The sequence below is a fragment of the Panthera pardus genome, unplaced genomic scaffold (genome assembly GCF_024362965.1).
Source record: "Panthera pardus isolate Hobbes unplaced genomic scaffold, ASM2436296v1 HiC_scaffold_17, whole genome shotgun sequence".
Lineage (NCBI taxonomy): Eukaryota > Metazoa > Chordata > Mammalia > Carnivora > Felidae > Panthera > Panthera pardus.
In genome coordinates this window covers 473635-481495 of record NW_026526732.1, presented here as the reverse complement: position 1 = coordinate 481495, position 7861 = coordinate 473635, and the positions used below count along the sequence as shown (strand labels likewise).

Sequence of the window (7861 nt, the reverse complement as noted above, 5' to 3'; positions counted from 1 at the left end):
ACAGAGTGTGAGCAGGGGAGGGGCAGAGAGAGAGGGAGACATAGAATCGGAAGCAGGCTCCAGGCTCTGAGCTGTCAGCACAGAGCCCGACGCGGGGCTCGAACCCACAGCCCGTGAGATCATGGCCTGAGCCGAAGTCAGACGCTTAACCGACTGAGCCACCCAGGCCCCCTGAGAGCTGCCTTATAAAACAAAGATGCTAAGGTGGGTTATAATTTGCCTCAGGCCCTGGTCCCGGACAGAGTGGACTAGGACATTGGGGTTGGCAACGCAGTTTGAGGACACCATTAAGTTTGCTCAAAGGAGAAGCCAAAAACGAAAGAGCATTCGGTGTGCCACATAGCAGGGAGCCGGGTGACGCGGGCGTCACGGAGGCTGGAGGGAGGCGAGTGGAGGGAGGCGAGTGGAGGGCCGCACCCCTCCCCAGCTGACTCAGCCCTGGAGGCCAGAGCCACATCGTGTTCATCTTCTGTCCCGGATCAACCCCGGTTCCTGACCAGAGCCCATCGGAAGTAAGAGTTTGCTGCACTGAAGAAAACGGAACTGGTTCACTCTTCAAACTGTGGACCAGTCCCGCGTGTTATTCAGAATCAACAATGGCGTGAGCCGTGAAGGGAGAGGCCCACACGTCCTCTCGAGGAGGTGGGGTCGCGGTGGGAAGGCCCACAGCAGAAGATGCCGATGAAGGCGGGTGACCAAGGCCAGATCTTTCGCTCCAGAGAGAAAAAGGCTCAGTGTGAGTCCGTCAGGACTTGGGGCGGGGGCGGTTGGGCAGAAGTCAGCTGAAACGGAAGTCTAAAAGCTCACACCTGGGGAGCATGGCCCTCCTTCGTCACAAGTGGAGGTCGCTCTCAGAGCCCGTGGCCTCATGGCATTCAGCAGACGCTCTTGCTCGTTTCCTGCATGTCAGAAGTGCTTATGTAAATCCAAGAATGACCGAGGTGTGATGGGTATTTAAGGAAAGCCGGGTCCTTCGGGGGGATGTCCTGTATTGAGATCTACACAGTGCGGCCTTGGGATGCCTGCCTTAGTTTTCTGTGGCTGTGTAAAAAATTACTACACAGGCAGTGGCTTAAACATGCCACATTGGGACCCGGGTTCCGTGGGTTGGGAGTCTGGGCAGGGCTCAGCTGGGTGCCCAACTCACAAGGCTGCAGTCTTGGTGTCTCCAGGCTGGGGTCTCATCCTGAGGCCTGACTGCAGAAGGACCCCTCCAGGTCCCTCGAGCTGGCAGTGTTCATTTCCCTGCTGCAAGGCTGAGGGGCCCGGCCCCTTGCTGGCTGGGGCTGGAGGCCCCGGAGGCCACCCGCGGTCCCAGGGGCCGCCCATACCTCCCTGCCACACGGGCTTCCCCCGCTCCCCCCCCCCCAATGTCAGGGACAGTGATGGGCTGCAAGCCGTGTCTCGGCGAACCCGACCTGAGCGACCCCTCGTCTGCCAGGTCAGCAGCACGCCCCGGGCCGGGCACACACTCACAGCGGGGACCTCCGTGGGAAATGCGGGTCTGGAGTGGACAGGGCAGAGGCCTGAGCCCGGAGGGCCTGGGTCTGGTGCGTCCCTGGGGGAGGTTCGCCGTTACGGATGGGGAGCTCTGCCATCTGTGTAATCCCGGACAGAAGCAGGCAGCGAGCTGGCTTCGAATCCCGCACTCTCCGCTCTGGACACCATCGCAGCGGAAGACCCCCAAAGTCTTCGAGGGCTTCTCCGCCACCGCCCACCCCGACCTGTCTTTTGCGCCCAGCCTTGCCTCGTCTGTGTTTGCTCTCGCACTAGGGCCCCTTCCCCACCTGCTCTCAGAAGGTTCCTCCTGTGCCCGCCCCCGTGAGCTTATGTCACCCTCTGCCCCGCCGTGGCTTCCCGACCCGCTCCCTTCCTGGTACTTCCCGTCCGTCACCACTCGTCCGTGCGCGTCCTTCGGGCTCCGGCGTGAAGCCTGCCCCCGGCTGCCTGGTGCTCTTATCACGACTGTCCTGCTTCTAGATTCCGTTTTCTCCAGCTCTGCGCCGAGGCTGATAGTACTGGACAGGAAATAGACTTTCTTTCTCTCCCATTATCGGCTTTCCCATCGCACTGCTCTTTTTCCTGTTCCGAACAAAATTTACTGCGTCTCCGCTGTGCCTTTTCCACGACTTCCCTGCCTCTGCAAAGTTGATTGCAACCTTTAACATCAAACAGTCTGAAAAAACACACCTTCTTCGTTTTATATCCCACCACATCCGCACGCGTCTGTGAAAATATTCCATGATTTAGCTCCCTCCTTCTCTCTCTGGGCACTCGTGAACTGAGGAGCGCGGGGTCTCGCTTCTGGGTGGGGGGGAGGACCAAGCAGAGGCTCCCCTGGCTGCCCCCCCTTCTCAGCCACCAGCCCTCTCCACGGGGCGGGCCTGGTGTGCGGCTCACAGGATGGCACCTTCCTAAAACACCCACCACCAAGTAAAAGCCCTCTGCCCCTAGCTGGGCAATGTCTGTGCCACAGTGGGCGCTACGGCCCGGGCATTGGCGGCTGAGGAAAACAGAAGTGGGCGGGGGCCCCGGAGCCTGCAGAGCACCGTGTGGGACTGAGACCATCCCCCCAGCCCGGCGGGAGCTCCACGGGGGCTGCGTCGAGGTGCACCCCACCGAGGCCCGTGGCCCCAAAGCTGCAGGCCCCAAGGGGTCCCGCCGTAGGCCTCAGCTAAGCGCTTTGAGGGACAGGGGCAGCCGTGTGGCCTGACACAGACCTCAGTGGGGATCTGGAGGGGACACGCAAGGTGCCTGTCACCGGCAGGGAGCTTCCGTGAGGGTGTGGCTCCAGCTTCCAACCTCACGACTCTTGCAGGCTAAGAGCCTCCCGGAACTTGACAGGCTCAGGGTGGCTCTGAGGAACACTCTCTGCACGCGCCTTGCTCCCAGGCCTCTGTGTCCCGAGGACAGGCGCCCGTCCTGAGGAGGGCTCCGCGAGCTTGTCCTGGACACCCACACTAACCTGAGAGGGTCCCCACAAACACGCCCCCGCCCAGACCTGGGCAGCGTCTTCAGTGCTTCCAGAAAGCAAGCCATTAACAAACTAGAGGAACACCTTTCTCTACAAGAGTCACGAAAAAGTGAGCAGGAGGGGGACAGGAAGATCCCCTGGCTGCGCCCACCCCCCCCCCGCCGGGGGGGGGGGAAATCGCAGGCAGGATCCCCTGTCCCCGTGCGCTATTCCCCTGGGACCACTCGTGGAGCCAGCCAGCTTTCCAGGGACGTCGAGAACTTGCCTCGGAACGTGGCGCAGCTTCTGACTCCTCCCCCGCTGCCCAGGCAGGTGCTGCTGGCTCCAGAGTGCGCCTCCCCGATTTGCCTTCGGTTCAGAAATAGGGGCTCCCCCTCCCCGCTGCAGCCCTGGCTGTCCCTCTCACACCTGAGCCCCAAGCTTTCCCAGTCCCAGCCTGATGAACTACAAATGCAGCCTAAGGCCTCCCGCTGTCCTTCTCCGTGGCCACAAATGCACCCCACCTAACCACACGCACCCCTCATTACCACCTGCACCGCACATTATCGCCTGCACCCCACATTACCACAGGCCCCCCACACACCCAAATGACAGAAAGCCTGCCAATGTTTCCAGAAGACCTTGTTGCTAACACAGAATCCTCTCCCCTTTCTGTGCTTTTGTAATTCTGTTTCAGAGGGAGAGGCCTCTGTTCAGGGATGACTTTTCTAGTACCTTCTAGCCTCCTCAAGGCCCCACGGTGACCTGGGCCCAGGAAGGGCCTGTCCCAACGGGTTTAAGTCCGTGGTACAACTTGTGCAATACAGACGGTGACTGAGGACATCTGAAGTTGGGAATGGACAAGACTGGTATTTTCAACCAACCCCTGATCTCTTAATCTTCATGAAAAATCAACTCTTTTCAGATCAAATAATATTCACTGTGTGCCTCTAATATAGCCTCCATATATTTTATTTAACATATCAACTTCCCTGAGTACATTCCTACAAACAAGGAGAAAGGGCTCAGACAGAACGACACGACGGCAGGTGACCCGTGCCAGGCGTGCCCTCGACACCGTCCTTCCCAGCTCCGGGCTGGGACACACCGTCCTCTCCCAGGGGCGGACTGGGACCGGAGAACCCTAACCCGCCTGACCGGGCCCCCCCGCTCCCCACCCAGGCCCTGGCCTCCCACCGTCTAGAATCACGCCCTAATGCAGCCAGGTTCCCGGAAGCCCGACGGGGCTCCCTGAGACGACAGCTCTGAGGGCATTCCCCCAGCTCAGCAGGTGAACAGAAGGTCGTTGAAGAGACACAGTACCGGGGACACGATTTATGGGCTAAACGCAGCAGAGAGCTGTCCAGTTTGGGGGCCCGGGTGTTCCTCAGGACGGCAGGACTGAGGGGCGAGGAGACGTGACACGTCTTAAACACACACTAGGTGCTGGTTGCCTCACACGCATCACCGTTCAGTCACCAACCAACACACGTCGGGGGGTGTTATAGATGCACGTGTTAGTTGCCTCATTTGGGATGAGGTCTAAGAAGCCCGAGGACGTTCCTCGGGGTCACACAGCTGGCCGGTGGCAGAGTGGAGATTCATACTGAGGTTGACTCGGGCCCGAAGTCGGCACGGCCCAGAGGCCTCTGTGGGGTTCCCACCCGCCCGCCACCCCCCACGGGAGGTCTGCGCGGCCTGGGGACGGTGGCCTTTTCCCAAGGCTGGACCCTTGGCCCTGTCCGCAGAGCCCCTTCTTCCGGGAGAGCTTCGGACTGTTCTTGTCGGTGACCCTCTCCCATCCTTCCCAGCCGTCCAGAGTCTCCCCGCCCATGGCCGGCTGTGCCTCCCAGAACTTCCAGTCTGTCTCCTTTGCTGCACGTCCATCCTTGCCGGCCAGTGTCCCCTCTGGGTCACGTGGGATACAAGGAGGAAGCGTGGCCACACGCCCGCTGTCTGTGGACTGAATGCGCAGTGGCCACCACCGCCACGAAGCAGGAGCCGTCCGCGGACCCGAGAGCCAGCGGCGAGGTCTGTCCCTCGTGCAGACCGGTGATCGAGTCTGCCCCGCATGGTGAGGGTTGGTGTTGTTCAACTCAACCTTTGACCTTCACACGCGCCAGACTGGACAGCGAAGCCGCCTCTGTTCCATGCTCTTCCTTCCCAACGAGGAGGTGGGCTGGCGTCGGGGGGAGTGAGACACAGAGGGTGTCACCGTGCAACGGGGACCGCTGTCCCGGGGGAGCCCCTGGGAGACAGGCGAGCTCCGGCCCCCACGGCATATACCCCCGGAGGAAACGAGCGCGGATGTGCCGCGCAAGGCCGTGTGAGGCCACGGGCGCCCCGGAGGGCAGCTGCAGGCCTGGGTCACCAAAGAGACAAAACACAAAACCGTTAGTACCATTAGCCACTGCAGCCCCACAGACGCCGTCTGCCGCGCCCTTTCAGAAACAGAGCAACTCAGCGGCGGAAACTGTAGACGCCCCGAGCAGTCAGACAGCCTGCCGGAGAACACAGCGGGGCCGGAGCCACGAAACCCAGGGCGTTCGCTGAGCACCTCTGTGCCCTGAGCGAGGCCGGAGCCACTGTCCCTAACCTAGCTTCTTGTGAGGTAAGCTAGTCGGGTTATGGAGCAATCTAGTGGATTATAAAATAATCTCATAGGACACAAGGGTCACTGGCACTGAGCAGGATGCGATGGCCCCCAAACTGTGCCGTGGGCGATGCAGGGAGGGTGTGCTGGGCAGCAGGGACCCCAGGAGCGCCCACCCGGCCGGGCACAGACCCGGGCACCCAGCTTAGCTGAGGCCCCCTGGGCATGGAGGAGGGGACTCTCGGGGGTCCTGGGGCAGAGGCCCTGACTGGCTGGTGGGCTCTCACGACCTGGGTTGCTTTGCTGTGTCCTCAGGTGTTTCCCTGCCGGGCCCTGGGCTTCCCTGACCGCACCCCTGCCTCCCCTTGCCTGTGGGGCCTCTTCTTCTGGGAAAACTGCTCCTTCCAGAATGAGGTCCTCAGAGAGCCAGGCTGGCCTCACACTCAGGTGTGCACAGATCTGTCCGCCACTGTCCTCAGTGCCCCCAGGTCACCAGAGGGCAGGGAGGGGGCCCACCTGAAGGCCAAGAGTTGTTTCTCAAAAGGCCCAGACTTGGGGCGCCTGGGTGGCTGAGTCGGTTGAGTGTCCGACTTCGGCTCAGGTCATGATCTCGCGGTCCGTGAGCTTGAGCCCCGCGTCGGGCTCTGTGCTGACAGCTCGGAGCCTGGAGCCTGCTTCCGATTCTGTGTCTCCCACTCTCTCTGCTCCTCCCCTGCTTACACGCTATCTCTCAAAAATAAATAAAGATTAAAAAAAGTAAAAAAAAAAAAAAAAGAAACAAAGGCCCAGCCTTGCCCCAGAGCTACCACCTCCAGGCCTGCTCCACGGCAACCCTGTCCTGGGGCTGGGCCCCCCCGCATGGACATGAGGCCCAGCTTCCTGCACATCTGTTTGAAAGAGGCCACCTCCCAGCTCCCTCTTCAGGGCCCGCCCTGGGCACTAGTTCTTTTGTCGGTAACGCCCAGCGCTGACCGCCACAGGCCTGACCTGCTAATGCCCACGTCTTACAGGAAAAACGACAGGAATGGTATAAATCTCCCCTGGGTTATTTGCGCTTCTCAGCACATCATCTATAAGACTCCCGGCTTGCTTGCGATAAGAAGACACATCACGCACGTAGGACCCGTTTGGGCAACAGGTGAGAGTGAATTGAACTCCATCCAGAGTAACCAAGGTTGGGGGTGGTGCCCAAGGTGAATTACAGCCCAGGTGGACCCCATGCCCTGCCTTCCTGCCCCACAGGCAGCGAGGACCCTCCGAGCCTGGCCCCTCCCCCAACCACCTGAGAGCCTCCCCAGGGGGACAGAGCACCCGGCTGTCAGGGCCCCGCTCCTCAGAGAGAACCGGGTTTCCCTTCCCTCCCCCTCGCCAAGTCCCTGGTCCTGACCAGCACTCTGGGGGGGCGGATGCTCTTTGGGGCCTAGGGAGGAGGCCTAAGCTTCGAGTCACGGACAGTCACCGAGTCCCCCTGAGCACACAGCCTTTGACGGTCGACTCAGCACAGAGCACTCAGCTCGGGGCAGCAGCGAGCCCACACAGGGAGGCCTGGGCAGGCTTCCTGTTAGAGCCCAAACCAAAAGGTACGGGCTCCGCGTGCTGAGGTCGGGACGGACGCGGCCAGCACCTGCGGTGGACGTCGGGGCGGGGAGGGGTGCCGGGGGGCGGGACGCCTGCCGCCCCCTCCCGCCCGCAGCGCTGAATGGCCGCAGCCTCTTCCTGGTCCTCCAGAACGAGCCCGGGGCGGAGACTGATCGCATGCCCTTGTCTGTTGTGCATTCATAAGGAGACAATTACTGCACTTGAAGGAACCCTATCATCAACGAGAGGAAAAGACTATTTTTCTGTAGCATGTGAATTCAGCTTTTATGACTAAATCACTACTTGAATCTTAAAGCCCTAATCATTACCATTTGCTTCCTAAAAATAACCGTCTCCCTTGTCCATATTTAGAACAGAAAACACTGAGCTTGCTGGCCCGGGAGGAAGGCGCCTCTTCCCAGCCGCGGCGCTTAACCCCTGCCTGGCTGACGAGCTCCTGTCCCCACGTGTCCTCACCACAGGCAGCTCAGCCCGAGGGCCAGCGGACCCGAGGGGACCAGCAGGTCGCCAGACCCTCTGGGCCTCGGTTTCCCACAAGCAGAAGAGGTTCTGGGAAATTCTGCCCCACGTGAGTCCTGCCCCGGTAGAGAGGGAGCTCCCTGAGGGCAGGCCTGAGTCTCGGTGGCCCTGACGTGCGGCACCCGGGGGCCCGGAACGGAGGAGCTCACTTCACACGACGAAGCGCAGGAGGTGTGGGCCTGAGTGTGTAGTTCTCC

General features: G+C 61.0%; 1 long non-coding RNA gene across 1 annotated transcript; it reads right to left on the bottom strand.

The window, feature by feature from the left end:
- Positions 1-3909: 3909 nt before the first annotated feature.
- Positions 3910-6379, bottom strand: LOC109245452 (uncharacterized). The gene is made up of 2 exons (XR_002070896.2): positions 6063-6379; positions 3910-5307 (listed from the first exon to the last, which is right to left on the bottom strand). It is a non-coding gene; the product is annotated as an uncharacterized LOC109245452 (long non-coding RNA).
- Between the last annotated feature and the right edge of the window lie 1482 nt (positions 6380-7861).